Source organism: Hyperolius riggenbachi, chromosome 9 (genome assembly GCF_040937935.1).
Source record: "Hyperolius riggenbachi isolate aHypRig1 chromosome 9, aHypRig1.pri, whole genome shotgun sequence".
Taxonomy (NCBI): Eukaryota; Metazoa; Chordata; class Amphibia; order Anura; family Hyperoliidae; genus Hyperolius; species Hyperolius riggenbachi.
The window spans coordinates 139154179-139173930 of NC_090654.1; the positions used below are offsets into that span (position 1 = coordinate 139154179).

General features: G+C 44.3%; 1 protein-coding gene across 3 annotated transcripts in view; it reads right to left on the bottom strand.

Moving 5' to 3' along the window:
* Window positions 1-4737, bottom strand: part of MEF2D (myocyte enhancer factor 2D) — a 270676-nt gene extending 265939 nt beyond the window's left edge. For all 3 annotated transcript variants that reach the window (XM_068253573.1, XM_068253574.1, XM_068253571.1), the window contains exon 1: window positions 4654-4737. The gene's annotated coding sequence lies outside the window, so the exon portion shown is untranslated. The remainder of the gene's footprint in view (window positions 1-4653) is intronic.
* Between the last annotated feature and the right edge of the window lie 15015 nt (window positions 4738-19752).

Below are 19752 nucleotides of genomic sequence, written 5' to 3' on the forward strand. Positions count from 1 at the left end.
ATGCTTAGAAACACAATCAATCCAAAATAACGGACATGCATAATCAAATAAGTTTTCAGTCCTGAACGATCAAAGGTATTCAATACCGACCAGATGATGGAAAAAATATTTTGATTGATTATTCAAAATGGATATCAGATCTCCTTCGATTTAAAAATTGAATCAAAGGTCAATTGTACACAAAAAAAAAAAAGATCAGAGTATAGCCAAGTATAAACTAGTATAGAAACTTAAGGTGGCCATACACTGGTCGATTTGCCATCAGATCGACCAACAGATAGATCCCTCTCTGATCGAATCTGATCAGAGAGGGATCGTATGGCTGCCTTTACTGCAAACAGATTGTGATCGGTTTCATGCTGAAATCGATTCACAATCTGTGAAGCTGCCACTGCCCCCCGCCAGCTATACATTACCTGATCCGGCCGGCGCGTGTCCCCCTCTGTCCCCGCTGTCTTCTTCTCCGCTGGGTTCCGGTCCGGCTGGCTTCACTTCTTTCTGTCCGGGGAAGTTTAAACAGTAGAGGGCGCTCTACTGTTTAAACTTCCTGCCGGGACAGGAAGTGAAGCCACCCGGCCCGGAACGCGGAACCCAGCGGAGCAGAAGACAGCGGAGACCAGAGGACTCGCGCCGGCGGAGCAGGTAATGTATTGCCGCTGTATTGTGTCGGTCTGAGATTCGAAGGCTCTATCGACGCACTCCCGACCGGCTGGCGATCGAGCGAAATCTTCCGCACGGATGCATCGACAGGAACAATTGATTTCGGACGGTAAACGATTGTTCTGTCAGCGTTTGGGCAACGATTTCACAGCAGATTCGATCACAGTGATCAAATCTGCTGTATATTGGCGGGAAAATCGTTAGGAGTTAGGCCCCTTAACCTTCCTGGCGTTATGGACGAGCTCAGCTCGTCCATTGCCGCCGAGTGTGATATCTCTGGCCCTGCTGGGCCAATTTCCACCAAATAAACTGTGCCACACGCAGCTAGCACTTTGCTAACTGCGTGTGGTCTTCGATCGCCGCCGCTCAGCGGCGATCCACTGCGTGCAGCGGCGGAAGAGGTCCCCCCCGCCCGAGCCCTGCGCTGCCTGGCCCGAACACTTTCGGGCAGCGCAAAGGGCTGGCTCGGAGTGATCTGACGTCAGGGCGTCGGCTGACGTCCATGACGTCATCCCGATCGTCGCCATGGCGACGGGGTAAGCCTAACAGGAAATCCCGCTTTCCGCGTGATTTCTTGTGATCGCCGAAGGCGATCGGAAGGGCGCACCATGTGCGCCCTCTAGTGGGCTTTTATGGTGCCAACTTTCAGTTGGCAGCATGAAAAAAAAAAAAAAAGAAGACGACGAAAAAACCCTGCCGCCACCACCCTGGCAATTTAAATAGAATGCAGGGTGGTTAAGTCCCATAATGACAATAGATTTGAGCAGGTAAATGCAATCAGTTGATCATGTTAAGGTGCACATTCTGTCCCAAGATAAGGTAGGGTGGAGAAAAAGCAGAAGGGCTCTTCACTGCACCTAGTGGCAAAGCAATTGGCCAAATAATGATGCCATTGATTGCCAATAGCCAATTTTTTTGATTGGCACAGAAGCTGGGAAATAGCTGCACAGACATTAGATTAATGGATTAAACCATCACAAAACCTTGTAGCTGCCAGAGTTTTGATGCCTGCATGTAACTTTATTGTATGTGTAAGCAACCAAATAAAATAGAATGTACTAGGAGGCCTAGTTACACAGGAAGTAAATTGATTAGTGTCATCTGTAACACATTTACATTATTTTACAGATCATGGATAGACCTGATTTGCAGATGACAGTTCTCAGAAACACTAGTAATCTTGTCACACTGCCATAAGAGGATGTGCATAAAACAAGAAACGGTAGAGTACTGTATATACTCGCATATAAGCCTAATTTTTCAGCATAAAAAATGTGCTGAAAAGTTACCCCCTCGGCTTATATGCGAGTCAGTGCAGCAAAACAGATGGTGGAGCAGGGTTTTTTTTTTTTAATGGCAGAGTAGCGTAAGGATTATGCACTAGTGATCCTGCTCTTACTAGCTTGCACCCTGTTGTGTCCGTGCCCTACATCCCCTGCAACATGGTGTGCGACATGTGCTGCTCAATACTACTTGTGTCCCTTGGCTTGTGGAGCAGAGCGTGCAAGCAACGTGTCAGCTGTGCAATGATCGGGGATTCTTCCTGTGTGGCAATTGCTGTCTCATATCTATGACGCCATCTAGTGGCTTCTTCAGATACAACTGTATGATCCTAGGGCACATCTGGCTATGGGAAAGGGGGGCTAACCGGTACTAGGGGAACATCTGGCTAGTGTGGCAGGGGCTATATTGGGGAGAGGGCTTATATGGGCAAGTCAATGAATTTTTTCCTGGTTTCTGAGGGAAAAGTGGGTACCTCGGCTTATACACAGGTCGGCTTATATGCGAGTATATACGGTAAGCTGGAAGTTCAGCAAGCAGATCCACAAAAGTGCTTACTATACAACGATGTATAACACAATGGGACAGGATTCACAAAGCTTTTTCACCTGTTTTCCACTGATTTTAACCTATTTTACAATTTTTAAGCTCCCGAAGAGCAAAAATACAATACAAATAAATTTAAGAAAATTAATACTGAATGAAGTTAATCAGGAACAACTTACTTTGATTAGGTTTGTAAATGGGCTGAAAGGTTATTTTTGACACTTAGGTGATAAATAAGTCATTTATGAGAAGTTTTGTGAATAGAGCCCAATGCTGTTAGTGGGGAATAGAACAGATTCACACACATCTTAAGGGAAATCTGCGTTACTGATCGGGGGCCAATATGGGCTGGATCTCGATACGTACACTTAGCCTTTAAGGCTCTTAGACATACAGACAGTGATGACATCCTGAACTTTATCTATAAAAACAGTGTACGATACTCATCTTTATATGGAGCAGAGAGAGAGGGCAGAGACACGCAGATCCCTAGAGAGGCTAATAAACTAATAATTACTACCAGCTCACAACACAACAGGCTGGAGAAAGACTCATGCAGGCTTATCCGATAAGACAGGAGACAGAGAAACCATGGTATGCTATGTGTAAGGACCTCTAGCAACCAGATATATTATATTCATTACTAACTCTCAAGTCAGAAACCCTACTTCCTTCCATGTCCCACATTTCTCCCTGCTTTGGCAATGCCTTTATCAACTTTATCAATCTTGTTCATGCCAATAAAGCGATCTTTGATTTGAATTTGATTTGATTTAGTGGCTGCCATTACCAGGGCTGTGGAGTTATGAAACCACCGATTCAAACAAGGGCTGTGGATTTGATACAAAAATCATCCAACTCAGACTCCTCAGTTTATGAAACCTCAGACTCTAGGTACCCAAAATTGCTCCAACTCAGACTCCACAGCCCTAGTCATTATTGTCCTATTCCTGGAAAAGCTGTTAAACTGGGTGAATTAGTGCTCATATGTTTACAATACTTTCTAATTTGAAAGTCTGCAGGTCAGATGTTACTGATATACAGTACATGCATACACAACATACATGCATGCATGCATGCATACATACATACATACATACTCCAGTCCAGGAATTCAGCCAGAGAATCAGCATGACAGCTGGCCATCTAGGATTATTAGGAAGAGGTCAACAGTAGCAGCCTCCTTCAAAACAGGTTTACCTGAAGGTATGAAAAGCAACCAACCCAACAATTCAATGACTGTCAATGAACAACTAATCCTGTCAATGAGGAATCACTGGTATAGGGAGGGCCCAATTTATCAACTACCGTAATATATTTATGTCCAAATCCAGAACTGTATGTTTACAAAACATAGAACTTTTTTTTCCTACGACAGTACAAGCACACTCTTTTCAGGTGAGAAGTATAGTTATTCTATAGCTATGCATAAAATTGGTCAACTCCTGGGCCCACTGGCACCAAATGAAACAAAGCGTAGTTGCCTACACAAACCAGACAGCCATGTTTCAGGATCCAAGCACGAGACCCAAAAAACAAAAAAACACAACACACAGTGAGGGCTGCTTCACCATAGCAACATTGTTTAGGGCCCATTCACACTGGGGCAATTTGCTGGAAACATCCGCAGGTTTCGGGAATCACCAGCGATCGCTAGCACTTTGAAAAGCACTAGGGTAATTAAAAGTATATGGCAGTGATCTCACCGCATCGATCGCTGACGCTTTGGGGAAAACGTAAATGGGGTACATGCATCACTTTTTCGTGATTTAGAGTGATCGCAACTGTAATGTCAAACGTGATTGCGATTGCTCAAAAATCACCAAATTGACCAGTAAAAAAATATGCAAAACAACTTGAAAAAAATCCCCATTGCAAAACGCTAGCGATTTTGCGATCCCCAGTGTGAACAAAGTCTTAAGCACCAGTGATTTGAAAAGCTCTTGCCAATTGTAATGCTATGGGTGCCTTTTTAAATATACACAAGTCTAAATATACACATTATACAAAATGTGCTACAATAAACTGTATCATCTCTATTGTTCAGGTAAATATCTTGCATAATATATATATAAAGCGATCAGCACTGTGGAAGATGTCAGCCCTATACAAATAAGAATAATAATCATAATTACTATTACATTCTTTAAAGCACACCTGACATACCTCTGTGCTTTGCTTTGGTAGCTCCGCCTCGGGTTAGGTATTCCTTAAGTTGGATCTTATCCCTAGGTAGTCGTCTGTTAAAGCAAATGACAAAACAATAATAAGCAAAAAATATATGTACTACATGGCAAAAAATTCTGCTCACAGGACTCAAATACATTCTCTGCAGTAGAACACAGTTAAAGGGAATGTCCAAGCAAAATAAAAAAAATGAGTTTCACTTACCTGGGGCTTCTACCAGCCCCATGCAGGCATCCTGTGCCCTCGTAGTCACTCACTGCTGCTCTGGTCCCCCACTGGCAGCTTGCCGACCTCCGAGGTCGGCGGGACGCATTGCATACATTTTTACGCATTCCCACTAGTGCAGGAACATTAACACATACATTTTTACGCATAACTGGTTCAATGCGTAAAAATTTACGCATTGAAACAGTAACGCGTAAAAATGTATGTGTTAATGTTCCTGCACTAGCGGGAATGCGTAAAAATGTACGCAATGCGGCCCGCCGACCTCCGAGGTCGGCAAGCTGCCAGCGGGGGACTGGAGCAGCAGTGAGTGACTACGAGGGCACAGGATGACTACATGGGGCTGGTAGAAGCCCCAGGTAAGTGAAACTCATTTTTTTCTTTTGCTTGAACCTTCCCTTTAAGCGCCCACCTACCAGAGAAGCAGAAGTAAGGCCTGGAGCAGGAACAGAATAATAGGCATGCTCTCAAACAATGACATTATAAAATCAGAATTGCTGCTACTGTGCTATACACAGGAGTTTATTTGACTTTCTGTTTTTTTTTTTGTTTTGTTTTTTAAATATCTTAAGTCCCCAGGTTACATACTGACTTTGCATGGTTTGGGCTTTTACAGCACGAACTTAACATGTAAGGTGTATAAATCCACATACAGCCAGTAGTAACAGAAAAGACCAAGCCTTCCTGTTGGCTGGGGGGGAGGGGGGGGGGGGACAGAAAGCACCTGTCATTGGCCGACAGGTGTTCACTGGGTTGAAAGTAGTTTCCTTGCAGCCTGACGAGGGGGGGGGGGGGGGGGGTGGAACCGACTTCTCCCTAAATCTGCTCTACACCCGCTGATCAGGGTAGATACACGTGAGCATCGCCCTGTCATTAGGGAGGAGGCTGGTTCCTGCATGTAAATCCTGTAAAGAAAAGTGTCTACTGCTCATTACTGAAAACTGGGACAAACGTGCAGCAATTTCCCACAGCAATCAATCTCTTATCAAAACATGAAAACTGTTTCACAACAAAAAATGCTAGCACTTTTGGAGTCATTTTATAGCGATTTGGTGTAACAAAGCCCATAGGATTTAATTGGCCAGAAAAGCACTTGGAAAACGCTGACAATCAGAAAACAAGCTATTGGTGTGAAACAGCCAGCTACAGCAGCTAGTCAAGGCCACCAATCAAGGACCAGCTTGTATTTAACAAAAACAAAAAAAGGTGGATAAAGGAATACGGTCCTTTTACCCATAGGAACCAATCAGAATTAAGAGCACAAAGCTAGGATTGTGGGTCTGATTTGGGATGAAGAAAACATATTTTTCTTAACCACATTCTTCATACAACATTACATATGGTTATTTGATCTCATACCTGGGACATACTAATGTATAACTGTTCTTCACCTAGCAACTAACCAACTTCTTCCTTTCCTGTTACCAAGGCAGCTTAGAAGAACATTTAAAGCGGAATATAACCCTGCATTTCAACTTTGCCCTAAAACATTATTTACAGTATATTATATGCAACCAGCTTTTTTTTTTTTTACTAGACCAGCATTGGAAGGGTTACACAGGGCTTTAAAGTTCCTGGAGATTTCTGCAGACGCATCCGAAGCTGACATAGATACATTTTGTTTACATAAATGTATCTAAGTGTTGAATGTGACTCATCTCTCTGACTGAGAAGGAGTTGAAGGACAGCCAAAGAGTGTGTAACATTTCTCAGTAGATACATATAACTAAATAGAATGTAACGATCTGAACTTCTGCATATCTCTCCACGGAACTTTAAACCTCTGTGTTTAACCCTTCCAATGCTGGTCTAGTAAAAAAAATGCTTTTTGCATATAATATGCTGTAAATAATGGTTTAGAGCAAAATTGAAATTCAGGGTTAATTATATATTATTAAGGGGAGCAATAACATTATGGCAAACAGCGTGCCAAGTGACATACATGTCTTGGGTTCACATCTTTTGCCTTTAAATTAAACAGAGGGATGATTAACACGTATAAATACATCAGAGGGCAATACATAAATGCTTGGTAGCACCGGCGTACCTACCGGGGATGCGACCCCCTCAGCCGCAGGGGGGCCCGGGGCTGCTCTAGGGCCCGCTCACTGTGCGCGGGGGGAGCGCTGCTCTGGACCCCCCAGGCAAGGTGCTCAACTAGCCGCAGCGTCTAATAGACGCTGCGCCAGTTCATTCCCCTCTGCCCCGCTCCAGCAGCCTGCATAGTCTCCGGCAGGCAGAGCAGGGCTACAGCAAGATGGCCGCCGAAGAAGCCCTGCACTGGAGACTATTTGTGTCTCTAGTACAGGGCTTCGGCAGCCATCTTGCTGTAGCTCTGCACTCTGCCTGTCAGCGCGGGAGATGTGCTGCAGGAGGACTCGGGGAGCTGCGAGCCAGATGCCGGGAGAGGAGAAGACTTCTGTCAGGTAAGTGAATTGTTTTTTTTTCACAGGTGCATTTTTTTTCTAGTGTCTGCTGCCTACATTGTGATTTTCAGGTGTCTGCTGCCCACATTACGATTTTCAGGCGTCTGCTGCCCACATTACGATTTTCAGGTGTCTGCTGCCCACATTACGATTTTCAGGTGTCTGCTGCCCACATTGCGATTTTCTGGTGTCTGCTGCCCACATTGCGATTTTCTGGTATCTGCTGCCCACATTACGATTTTCTGGTGTCTGCTGCCCACATTACGATTTTCTGGTGTCTGCTGCCCACATTGCGGTTTTCAGGTGTCTGCTGCCCACATTACGATTTTCTGGTCACTGCTGCCCACATTGCGATTTTCTGGTCACTGCTGCCCTCATTGCGATATTCTGGTGTCTGCTGCCCACATTACGATTTTCAGGTGTCTGGCACTGTCTGCTGCCCACATTGCGATTTTCAGGTGTCTGCTGCCCACATTGCGATTTTCTGGTGACTGCTGCCACATGGCGATTTTCTGGTGACTGCTGCCCACATTGCGATTTTCTGGTGAACTCTGCCCACATTACGATTTTCTGGCCCACATTATGATTTTCTGGTGAACACTGCCCATGTTACGATTGTCTGGTGAATGCTGTCCACGTTACGATTGTCTGGTGAACGCTGCCCACATTATGATTTTCTGGCCCACATTACGATATTCTGGTGAACACTGCCCACGTTATGATTGTCTGGTGAATGCTGTCCACGTTACGATTGTCTGGTGAACGCTGCCCACATTACGATTTTCTGGCCCACATTACGATTTTCTGGTGAACACTGCCCACGTTATGATTGTCTGGTGAATGCTGTCCACGTTACAATTCTCTGGTGACTGCTACTCACGTTACGATTTTCTGGTGACTGGTGCCCACATTACGATTTTCTGGTGAACTCTGCCCACATTACGATTTTCTGGTGAACTCTGCCCACATTATGATTTTCTAAAGACCCACATTACGATTTTCTGGTGAACTCTGCCCACATTACGATTCTCTGGCCCACATTACGATTGTCTGGTAAAATGCTGCCCACTTTACAAATAATTTACAGTGAAACGCTGCCCCATTACGATTATTTGGCACCTATGGGAAGGGCCCCATCCAAATATTCGCAGGGGGGCCCAGTGATTTCTAGTTACGCCCCTGCTTGGTAGGTGAGCTTTTTGTTTCCAAGCATGTACAAAGAACAAGAGGACGTGGTCTGCATAAGGAGGAGAAAAAGGTTTTGTCATCCATTTAGGAAGGGGTTCTTTACAGTAAGAGTGCTTAAAATGTGTAATATTTTACCACAGGAAGCTGTTATTGCAAAGTCTATACCTGCATTTAAAGGAGGCTTGGATGCTTTTCTTGCAGTGAAGGACATCCACGGCTATAATTCCTTATTTATTCCCAAAAGAGTTGATACAGGAATTTTATCTCACTGCCACCTGGAGTCGGGAAGAATTTTTTTCCCCTTTAACGTAAAACCTGAGAAAATGGTAGCAACAGTATTTATACCTACCTGGGGCTACCTCTAGCTACCAGTAGTCTGCTCCCTCTGTGTCCGTCCAGTCCCCTCCGTTCTACCACTGTGGAGTCTGCAATCCAGCTGGGGTGTGGGCCACAGCAGGACATCGAAGTAGCAGACTACAGGTTGCTGTAAGAAGCCCCAAGTACAAATCCTTTTGCGATCATTGTTGCAGGTACACTTTAAAGGTTAATTGGCCCAGGTCTTGTAAGGATTTTTTGCCTCTGGGTCGACTGGAACAAGTATCGGTACAGAAATGTACACACCTTTTTATTTTTTTGTATCATTTTCTTTTTCTTCTGGTTGGACTTGATGGACGGAAGTCTTTTTTCAACCAAAGTAACTATGTTTAAACAGTATTACCACCATTTTTTGTCATTACTTATCTGCTCATGAAATCTTATCACCCTTTAGAATGCATGCCTTCTCAGTCCATTCATATGTAGTACTGAAGATCACAAACATGCAAGTTTCCTCAGCCAAAATCATCATTTGTGACCAACCTTGACAGAAATACAGAATATAAATAGGTGCCCCTGGCCTCCATTTGAAGGAGTAGGCAAGGTAGATTACGTCTTGCTTGGTTGTTATTGTTCACAGTTCTATTCTATTCCCATCTGTGGGTGCTGCTCACTCACCCCCTACTCTTTATGGGGGGAAAAAAAACAAACGGATGCTCAGCAGAGAAATAAACAGCAATCACTTCTATACTGCAGCATGAAACGATCACTAACACACATTTTGGGTGACAATTAAACATGACAGCTAAACTGGAGAAAGTGTCAGATCAGCCAACAGCAGCTGCAATCTACCTTGGTATACATGTACAGACTGCCTGTACAAAATTGGCAGCCAAAAAAAACCCAAACCAAAATGGAGAATCTCAGGTCTTTTCAGGCGAGTAAAGTCTATAAAGCATTATAATTGCATTATTTATCATGAGGAAATCTGAGGTTTATTAAGCTTAGCCAAAAATACACTAATACTTGGAGGGAGGGGGGGGGGGGGTTATAATTATGCATATGAATCAATCCCATGCTTTGTGCCCAATCCACACACTACCAGTTGGTACCACAACCATTTTGATGGATATCAAATACATGCAAACCCAATCTGCTGCTGAAAAATGTATGATACAGGACATTCGGAAACAGACAAAAAAAAATGGAATGGGTCAACATGCACTGGCCCATACAACATTATTGTAATCTTCAGCTCCGTTTTCTGTCTGGTCTGTCAATACAGTGCAGCAGGCATAGTTTGAACTGAATGATACAATGTTACCGAATATAAGTAAACTAAAGGAATATACATTGAATGGATACTTTAGGCAGTTCCTCACATTGCATAAGAATTGCTAAGGCCTCGTTTACATTACAAACGCGGACGGGCACGCACACAAAACGCAACGCGTACGAACGCACGCCATCCGCGTTTGTATGCGTTGCGTGGCTGATCCCATCACTGAAAAGTGAATGGGACAGCCATGCGTTTTTGCAAAAAATGCGTGCAGCATGCGTTCCCGGACCGCACAGGTCCGGAACGCATGCAATGTGAACATCAGACATTGCACTCTATGCAATGTCTGATGTCGTGCGTGTCGGCCACCTGCACGCGTTTCCAAAACGCGGCTGGAAACGCGTGCAGTGTGAACGGGGCCTAAGGGTACACATTTGGGCCTAATAGCCAGCACTTTACGTTTATTCGGTGTGTTTTACCAGAGCTCAACACCATGGGCAGCTATGCACTACTTTCAAAATAAAAGAGACCAGAATGCAGGTAAAAGTCACTAGAGTCATCCAGTGCTGCTGCCTTACACAGACAGAACATGAACTGCAAGTTTGGGCAGTGGAACACGCTCCGCTGACTCTACAGGGTGTCACACAACACACCACAGAGTCAGTATTAGCTGTCATGCTGCCCATGTACATTAAGCATGCCCCATCTTTTTAAAGATGCACGATTTAAAAGTAATTCAGGGAATATCAAGAGTTCCACCAGCCTACACTTTCTGAGTTTGATCAGATGTCTGCAGAAATGTGCTGGAGAACTGACTGGATTGCGGTCACCCCTAGATTGGCATCTCTCAATGCAGAACACAACTATGGGGCTGCTGATTGCATATCGCCTCACCTGACCGAAAAGGACCACTTTTCAAGATAATTATTCTGTCAATTCTTATGTCAAAACTGATCAAAAAGAGTCCCAGGTTTGTAAAGACTTATACACAGCGTGTAAATTTTCCCATCAGATCAACTGATCAATCAATTTTCAGCATGTCCGATCTGCTTCTGATAAAGAGAGGTAATGATTTTGTGCAGTACTGACCTTTCTCTATCAGATGTCGATCCAACTTGCTGGAAAATATCGATCAGGAAAATTGGAAAACAGGAAAATTGCATGGTGTGTGTAGAAGCCTTAACAGATTTCAGTTCAATCCAGTTCCTTAATCAAATTGAATGTTTAATCTGCAACGAAATCTTGCATAACGTATGGCTAGCTTAACCGTTTCTGGACCAGCACGGTTGAAATCTGCGTCCTGCTCGTGTAGATTTCAACAATCAGCGTCACCACCGCAACTCACTTGCCTTGCCGTCAGAGCTAGGATTTCATTGGCTCCTGACTGTCATCACTGTGAGCCGATCCCATTGGCTTACATTGATGGACAGGGTCAGGAGCCAATAAAAGCGGCTGAATTACCAGGACTCATAGCAGTGTCCGGGTGGTGGAGGACAGCGAGGGACTGATTAGCCTGAAGGGGGCTGGAGGAAGCCCCAGGTATGTATAAAACTTTACTTTTCATCCGTCTCAGTTACCCTTTAATTTGTAGTCACCAAACCAAATTTTAACAACATATCAAATTATTTGATTTCATCAGCAAAGGGAGTGCATACATTTGCATAAATCAGCATCAATGCAGAATTATTTCCATCTCGTTGACCATCTCTATTAGTGACACAGCTACACATCAGGCTTTATTCTTACAGCATAGATGTTATTTAGTATATATAAGAGATTCCTGTGTACACATCATATATATACTGTCACAATCAGATATGTATATCTGACCTTAAAAATACAGGGACTGCTTTATTGAAGCAGCACAAGTAACTAATTTTGATTGGTTTATTTCATTTTTGTGGACTAAGCACAGCTATTACTGTATATATAGTGTATATATACACATTATTTTTAATGACTATTATCTGAAAAATAGAAGATTTTATCATATTTTCTATTTTAATTACAGTTACAAATTCATTAGGAGTCGGTGCATTTTTTCCTGACTCCGACTCCAGGCACCCAAAATTGCCCGACTCCACGACTCCGACTCCACAGCCCTGGGCAAATGGTCAGTAAGCACCGTTTTACGGTACCAGCAGTCTCTGGTCCTAGACCAGGCCGGCTGCAGGGAACGGAGAATCGTAGGACGACGGCACGGGACATTACAAGCTGCAGGGGGCCGATAGAAGCCCCAAGTAAGAGTCAGGTTTTTGTTTTTAATAGGCTCCACAGAACCACTTTAAGGGTGCAGAGACTGCTAGTATGGAAGTAGTTAACGCAGCAACTAGTTTATCTCAGAGTGGAGTTTGTGAAATGCTTACAATCAAATAACTGTATATAACACTTCTTGAAGGATAGGACATTTAAAAAGTATTTTAGTTACCGGTAAATTTCAGTATCTACAGGCAAAAATCGCCCAACCCCTAGAGGATTAAAAAAAAAAAAAAAAAAAAACCCAACAACAACAACATTGGCTTCTCCTTTTCAATCAAACTACTAATATTAGAGAAGGCGGAAGGGGGGGGGGGGGAGGGAGGCACCAAGAAAGGGATCCTTTACAAATGAAATGCATTTTAAGGCACGGAGAAGCACATTGACGAGACAGTTAAAACAGCACCATCCTAAGATTGCGAGCCCAGATTTCTGAACGTCAGATTTTGGGTTGTCTTCAAGCCCAAAGGGTTAAATAAGAGAGTAGCCTAAAAATAACATGGCCCATTTCACCAACTGTTCACTGCTGGGAAAGTGAAAGCGTGCGGTGACAGATCGTGTAGGTGGCACACAGCCCTCCTTCCAGCCTAGGGTTTGTTCCCCCCACCACTTAAACAGATACACAGGCTGCGGCGTCGATTGTTTTTAATGAGGCACTCGTTAACGCTTTATAAAGGAGGAGGGCCACAGCCTTTTTGATTTAACGCTGGTCCTGGGCCAGAGGTGCCAGCTTGTTAGTGAAGAGATGAGTTGCAAGGGATAGGTGAGGTCATTGGTCAATCAAGAGGCAGGATCTGACTGAAATCATTTTACAGTGCTCGAGAGAAAGAGACACTTAAAGCAAAGCTACTCATTTTTCATCATCACAGAAAAGGTTTTGTTTTTTTAACAAAAAAAGCGCTTATTTATATTTGTGTAGATCTGTGTCTTGATTAGGGAATGCCAAATCACATTCAAAGTATCTGGTCAGGTGCCCTTGCAAGCCTTTTGCTGCAAAACCATATCCAGACAAGCAGGTTGTCATCTTTTAAGTCAACTGTTTGCACTTGCAACATACAGGCTGAACAACAATTATTCTGAACCAAAAAGAAGACCCGCACACAAGTCACAACCAAAAGCGGTATGCGTTTTCTGGTAAAATATCCAGTAGTGTAGCAATATGGATGCAGATATGGATGCAAAAGTAACAACCTAGTAGCGGTATGCAAATATACAATGCAGCCCATCCACTGAAAAGGTCTTACACACTCTAGAAAAACAAGAATCTCCGAATAGCTGACATTTTTTTTTACAGGTTACAGAAGCACAGACGTAACTTAAAAATACCTCGATAGCATTAGTACTACAAGCTTCATTTTAAAAGTGCTCCAGTACACTCCAGAATCAGCCATCTTGTAGACTACTGAGCAGAAGCCAGCGACATTGATAGATTACATTGTAAAGCTCAATCTACACGATACGATTCTTTATACGATTCGATTACGATTCTATTTACGATCCGATTAAATCCGACATGTCCGATCGGGATTCGATTCGATTCAATTCGATTTGCCATTGTTTTGCAATGGCAAATCGAATTGAATCGAATCAAATCCCGATCGGACATGTCGGATTTAATTGGATCGTAAATAGAATCGTAATCGAAACGTATAAAGAATCGTATCGTGTAGATGGGGCTTAAGCCTTGTAAATGTCAAAGGATTTTGGTGTTATGCTGGGAATACACGGTTCGTTTTTGCCTTCGTTTAAACCTTCGTTTCGATTGTGCCTTTTGTCCTTTTCGATCCCGAAATAATCGATCATACGGTTAATATCACCACCCACGGTTTCGTTTTTTTTTTTCGATTCTGATGGTTTCGTTTTTCCAATGATCGAAGGCTGCAAAGAAACGAAACGAAAATCCCTTTTTACAGGGACGGACTAGCATAAACGAATATATAATCGATCTGAACAGCCATCAAGCCTACCAATGGCTCGATTAGATGGATAAAGAGAGATAATATCAAACATGTTCGATCACTAGTCGTTCGTTTTTGGGGTCTATTAATCGAAACTATAATGAGATTATGACTATTTTCACATACGTTTTCAACACTCGATTCGTTTACCGAACGAATCGAAGGTTTAAACGAAGGCAAAAACGAACCGTGTATTCCCAGCATTAGAGTTTAAGGAAGTGGTTTTAAACACTATTAGGTGTTGTGTAAGTGTTCACATACAAGAACCAAGTCAGAAGAAAGCTGAGTTCTCAACAAACACCTTGGTTTTTCAGTCCGAGAGATAATGTTGATTCTTGTGTAAGATATGAATGCCTTTTGACCAAAATTAGATGCTTAAAGGAAACCCAAAGTGAGGGAAATATGGAAGTGGGCTCATTATTAAAGGGGAACTGAAGAGAGAGCTATATGGAGGCTGTCATGTTGATTTCCTTTTAATCAATGCTGGTCTATTTCTCTGCAGTAGTATTTGAATAAAACCAGAAACAAGCATGCAGCTAGTCTTGTCAGATCTGACTTTAAAGAGAAGCTGTACTGAGTAAAAATATTTAAAATAAACACCAGGCATGGTCGGAAGAGCCCATTTCCGTTTCCGAGACAATTCCGCATACCGTCATACCGAAATTCCGCTACCGTTTTATTCCGACGGTATTCCGGAGCTGTTCCGCGGAATTCCGACGTATTCGGAATTCCGTCGGAAAAATTTTAAAATCTCTCTCTCTCTCATCCATCCCCTATATGATGGATGGATGGATGGATGGATGGAGGGAGGGAGGAGATTTTTTGGGTGTTATTCCGGAAAATTCCGTTGGAATTATAAAATTTCCGCGGAATTCCGTTTAAGAGGTATAGGAATTCCGTTCCGACCACCGGAATCAGCTAATTCCGGCCGGAATTACGGAATTAATAATTCCGCTGAATTTTCTGACCATCCCTAATAAACACATGAGGTAACTTCAAATGAACATTGCATAGTTACCTTCCCATCAGTTCCTCTCAGAAACTCACCATTTTCTTCTGACAATGATCCCTTCCAGTTCTGACAACATTTTGTCAGATCTGAAATATATCAGTTGCTGTCAGTAAAATATCAGTTGCTGTCAGTTATAGCTGAGAGGAAAACTGATGTACCAGGTAATGTCCATGTTTCCCTATGGCTCAAGTGGGCGATGTTACAGTTTAACTGTGTGCTGACCGGAAAGCTGTTATGGGTAATGGCCATTTTCAAAATGGAGGACGGAAAATTCCCTTGATCACAGTGAACAAACAGGACGCGGGACAGGAGAAAGACACTGAGGGGTAGACTACATGGAAGGTAAGTATGCTTATTTTGACTTTTAATTTTCAGTTCAGGTTTTCTTTAAAGTCTGAACCACTGAAACACCTGATCTGCTGAATGCTTGTTCAGGGGCTATGGTTAATAGTATTAGAGGCAGAGGATCAGCAGGGCTGCCAGGCAACTGGTATTGCTTAAAAGGAAATAAACATGACAGCCTCCATATACCTTCCCCTTCAGTTTCCCTTTAACGTCTTTTTAAAAATGCTGCTTGTCTGGGTTTGATGGGTCAATGTCCCAGAATGAGTTTGCAGAACAGGTGCTCCGATTCCATATTGGCTGCACACCGTACTAAAGCCAGAAGGTCAGAACAACAATCAAGCAATTGACTAGGAAAAAGCAAACAAAAAAAATAGCTTCCATGTATGTATTTGCGATTTGTAATTTACCCATCTGCCCTGATCGAAGAACAGACAGGAAAGGAGTGGGTCACAGAGAGCAGTAAGGGTCCTTTCACACTAGGAGCTGTTCCATTCATTTTGACGGAACGCATCTAGGATGCCGTAAGAAAGGTAACATGAAAGTCTATTGACTTTCATGTTATCATTCACATTAGACAAATCGTTCCAGAGCATTACAATGTAATGCCTCTGGGAGCTTTTAATCGCATGGCACAAGTATTTTCCTGTCAGGTGAATTAGAACTAGTGCCGTTGATCAGTGTCGAACCGCAACTTCGCGTCGTCATGCCGTCATCATAACGCGTGCACGAAATCAGGTTCTTGCACGCATTAGCTAGTGTGAAAGAGCGCTAAGCAAGAGAAAACTAACTAAATCAATCTTAAAACTGTAACAGGTTTCCTACACTACTCCACGCTGACATGTTAAGTAGAGCATATCTGAGGAGAAAAATCTGTCTAAATGCACTTTTTGTGGCACTTATCACTCAATACTTGGCCTTACATGCTAACAACACATTCTGTTGCAATGCGGGGAGGCAAAGGAACGACAGAGAGGCACCGATGTGATGTCATGCAGTTGGCAAGGTGAGTGGTAGGAACAGATCTATCAGCCGCACATATGCCAGTATCGGTTGAGGTGGTTGTTATGGGCCACCTTAGCCGACTTTAGTCTAGTGTGTACGGGCTGTAGCAAAGCTTTTATTTAAAAGGAATTCCTTCCACCCACTCAATTGCTGCCTATTTTCACTAAGCCCCAGTCACCCAAAGCTTTATGTAAACTCACTCAGGGGAGATATTACACTCACAGGAGAAAAGCACCAACCAAGTAATCATGATAAAGATATATAGTGGGTGAGCAAAAAGCTAGGCTACTACAAGGAGCTAAAGCAGAGAAAGCAAAATGCTGCACCAAAAGCTATATCTTTAGCTCAAAACTACACTGAACACCATCTTAGATTGCAGAAAACTTGCATACTTCTTTAGGTAGTAAAATTCTCTACAGCCATTGATTCCTTTACTGCATGAGGCCCTGGGTTAGAGTTGCCATTCTCTGTCAAGAAGACTCACAGTAACCACCACGTGGTGACACTGACATTCTGCAGCGGAGCTGTAGCAGCCATCAGGCCACACAAGGAGTTGGCTGCTGTGTTCCTGCGCGTGGTGGAGACAGGGGCAGAAGGAACTGACAGGCAGCGGAGGCTGATTTGACTGTGCTGCTGGGGTCACAGTCAATTAGGACTACAAGCAGCTGCCCCCATCTGAGACACTTGGGAGAGGTTTCCCGGCCACCATGAGCCCCGTCCCCAATCTCGGAAGCCCCGCCCCCTGCATGGGACTTGGATGGTAGGGTGGCTGGCTAAGGTGAGCCCTGCCATCCACATGCAGGAAAGGCCATCTGCAGCCTGTGAAAGTTCATTTAGGTTGGAGCATGTGTCTGGAAGGTGGAAGTGTGCCTAGAGGAAGCCCCATCTCCTGTCCAGAGAAAGCCCAGCCCCCCTGCACAGGGGAGAGGTCACCCCCAGTCTCCTGTGCACTAAGGAGTGCTTGTCCAGCAGGAGGAAGACTTGCCTGGAGGAAGCCCTGCCCCCTTAGGACTGCGGAGGAATGGACACCTGCAACCAGAATTTAGTAAGTATGCATCTACCTGCCCCCATTGTCTTCAGTGACTTTTCCCCTCCCTCCCGCTAGCTCCGGTGACCACCTTCCTCCCCCCAGTAGCCCCCGTGACCTTTGTCCTGCCCCTGCTAGCCCCAGTGACCTCTTCCCTCCCCCCCACTAGCTCCAGTGACCTATTCCCTCTTCCAGTGGAATACTGCCCCCTCCACTCCAGTAGCCCCAGCGATCTCCTCCCACCCCCACTAGCTCCAGTGGCCTTTTGCCTACCCCAGTGAGCTCCTCCCCCCTCCCCAAATTCCAGTGACTTCCTCTCTCCTTCCCCACTAGCCCCAGTGACCCTCTGCCTTCCCCCACTAGCTCCAGTGACCTTCTCCCTCCTCCCACTAGCCCCAGTGACCTTCTATCCCCCCCCAGTAGCCCCAGTGACTCCCCCCCCCCCCACACACACACACATAGCTCCAGTGACCTCCTCTCTCCTCCCCCATTAGCCCCAGTGACCCACTGCCTTCCCCACTAGCTCCAGTGACCTTATTCCTCCTCCCACTAGCCCCAGTGACCTTCTACCCCCAACCCCTAGTAGCCCCAGTGACTTCCCCAACACATAGCTCCAGTGACCTCCTCTCTCCTCCCCCACTAGCTCCAGTGACCCTATTCCTCCTCCCACTAGCCCCAGTGACCTTCTATCCCCCCCCCCCTCCCCAGTAGCCACACTGACCTTCTGCCACCTCCCACTAGCCCCATCAACCTCCTCCCTCCCTCACTAGCCCCAGTGACGTTCTCCATCCCCTCACTAGCTCAAGTGGCCTTCTGCCCCCCCCCCCACTAGCTCTAGTGATTTCTGCTTCCCCCACTATCCTATGTGACCTTCTCCTTCCCTCCCCCCCCTAACTAGCCCAATTGACCTCCCTCCCCCACTAGCTCTAGTGACTTTCTCCCTCTCCCACTAGCTTCATTGACCTCTGTCGCTTTTCCTCCTGTTGTGGCCACTCTCAGTGGGAAGAGGGGGGGATACGTCTCTCTGCCCTGGTCTGAGTAGTACTCTAATACCTGGTACACACCATGCGATTTCCCGTTAGATTGACAGTTGAATCAGTAATTTCCAGCAACAGCGATCTGATTTCTGATCATTTTTCTGATTGATTTTGTATAGAAGTGATTGGAAAATCAATCAGAAAAATGATCAGAAATCAGATCGGACCTGTTGGAAATTGATTCGACAGTCAATCTGATGGGAAATTGCATTGTTTGTACCAGGCATTATCTGCTATATAATCTTCTGTGTGTGATCCATGACTTTGAAGCTGGTAGTAAGTTCGTTTAATTCCTGCTTAGACAATCTGCTATGTGGTCTTCTGTGTTGGCGGAGCAGGTGTTTTCTTTATTTCTGAAATCTACCTCTGATTTGGCTGCCTTCAAAAAAAAGGTGGTATAGCCAGTTACAAATTGTAAAGGCCTATACCCAATACGAGTTTTTTATGGCATTTTCTACAACTGTAAATTTTTTTGATCGACAAGCGTTTCCGCGGTCTCGAGATGTGGGTACAGGTGTGTTATTTACACAAATGACATTTCGCAATGTGTGGTGATAACAACCACAAAGGATCGGATCTTTAAGATCCCCTGCGACTCTCACGCAAAGTACCGTGAATGTTGGGGGGGTGGGGCGCATTTTTGACACTCGCCCTGGGAGAAATTTATCCTAGAAACTGCACTGGCAGAGACCATGCGCTCCACAATAATACATAGCGCACAACCCTAGTGTGCATAATTCCTACCATAGGAACTAGTATAACATTTTCATAGGTTTGTTTTATTTGACAGGATTTGAGCACAGGCTCACCAGCACTTCAGCTGCGGATAAAGTGAAGCAAAGATTGAATTAGGTTTTACAGCCACCATCACAGGCATCAAAAACATTTTGCAATTATTTAACTGTAATTAAGGTACAATTATAAAATTTTCCAACGCAACCCCCCTAGCTGGGCATTTATGAGGTGTCCTCACTCCTCATACATAAGCCTGTTTATAATGCAATATCA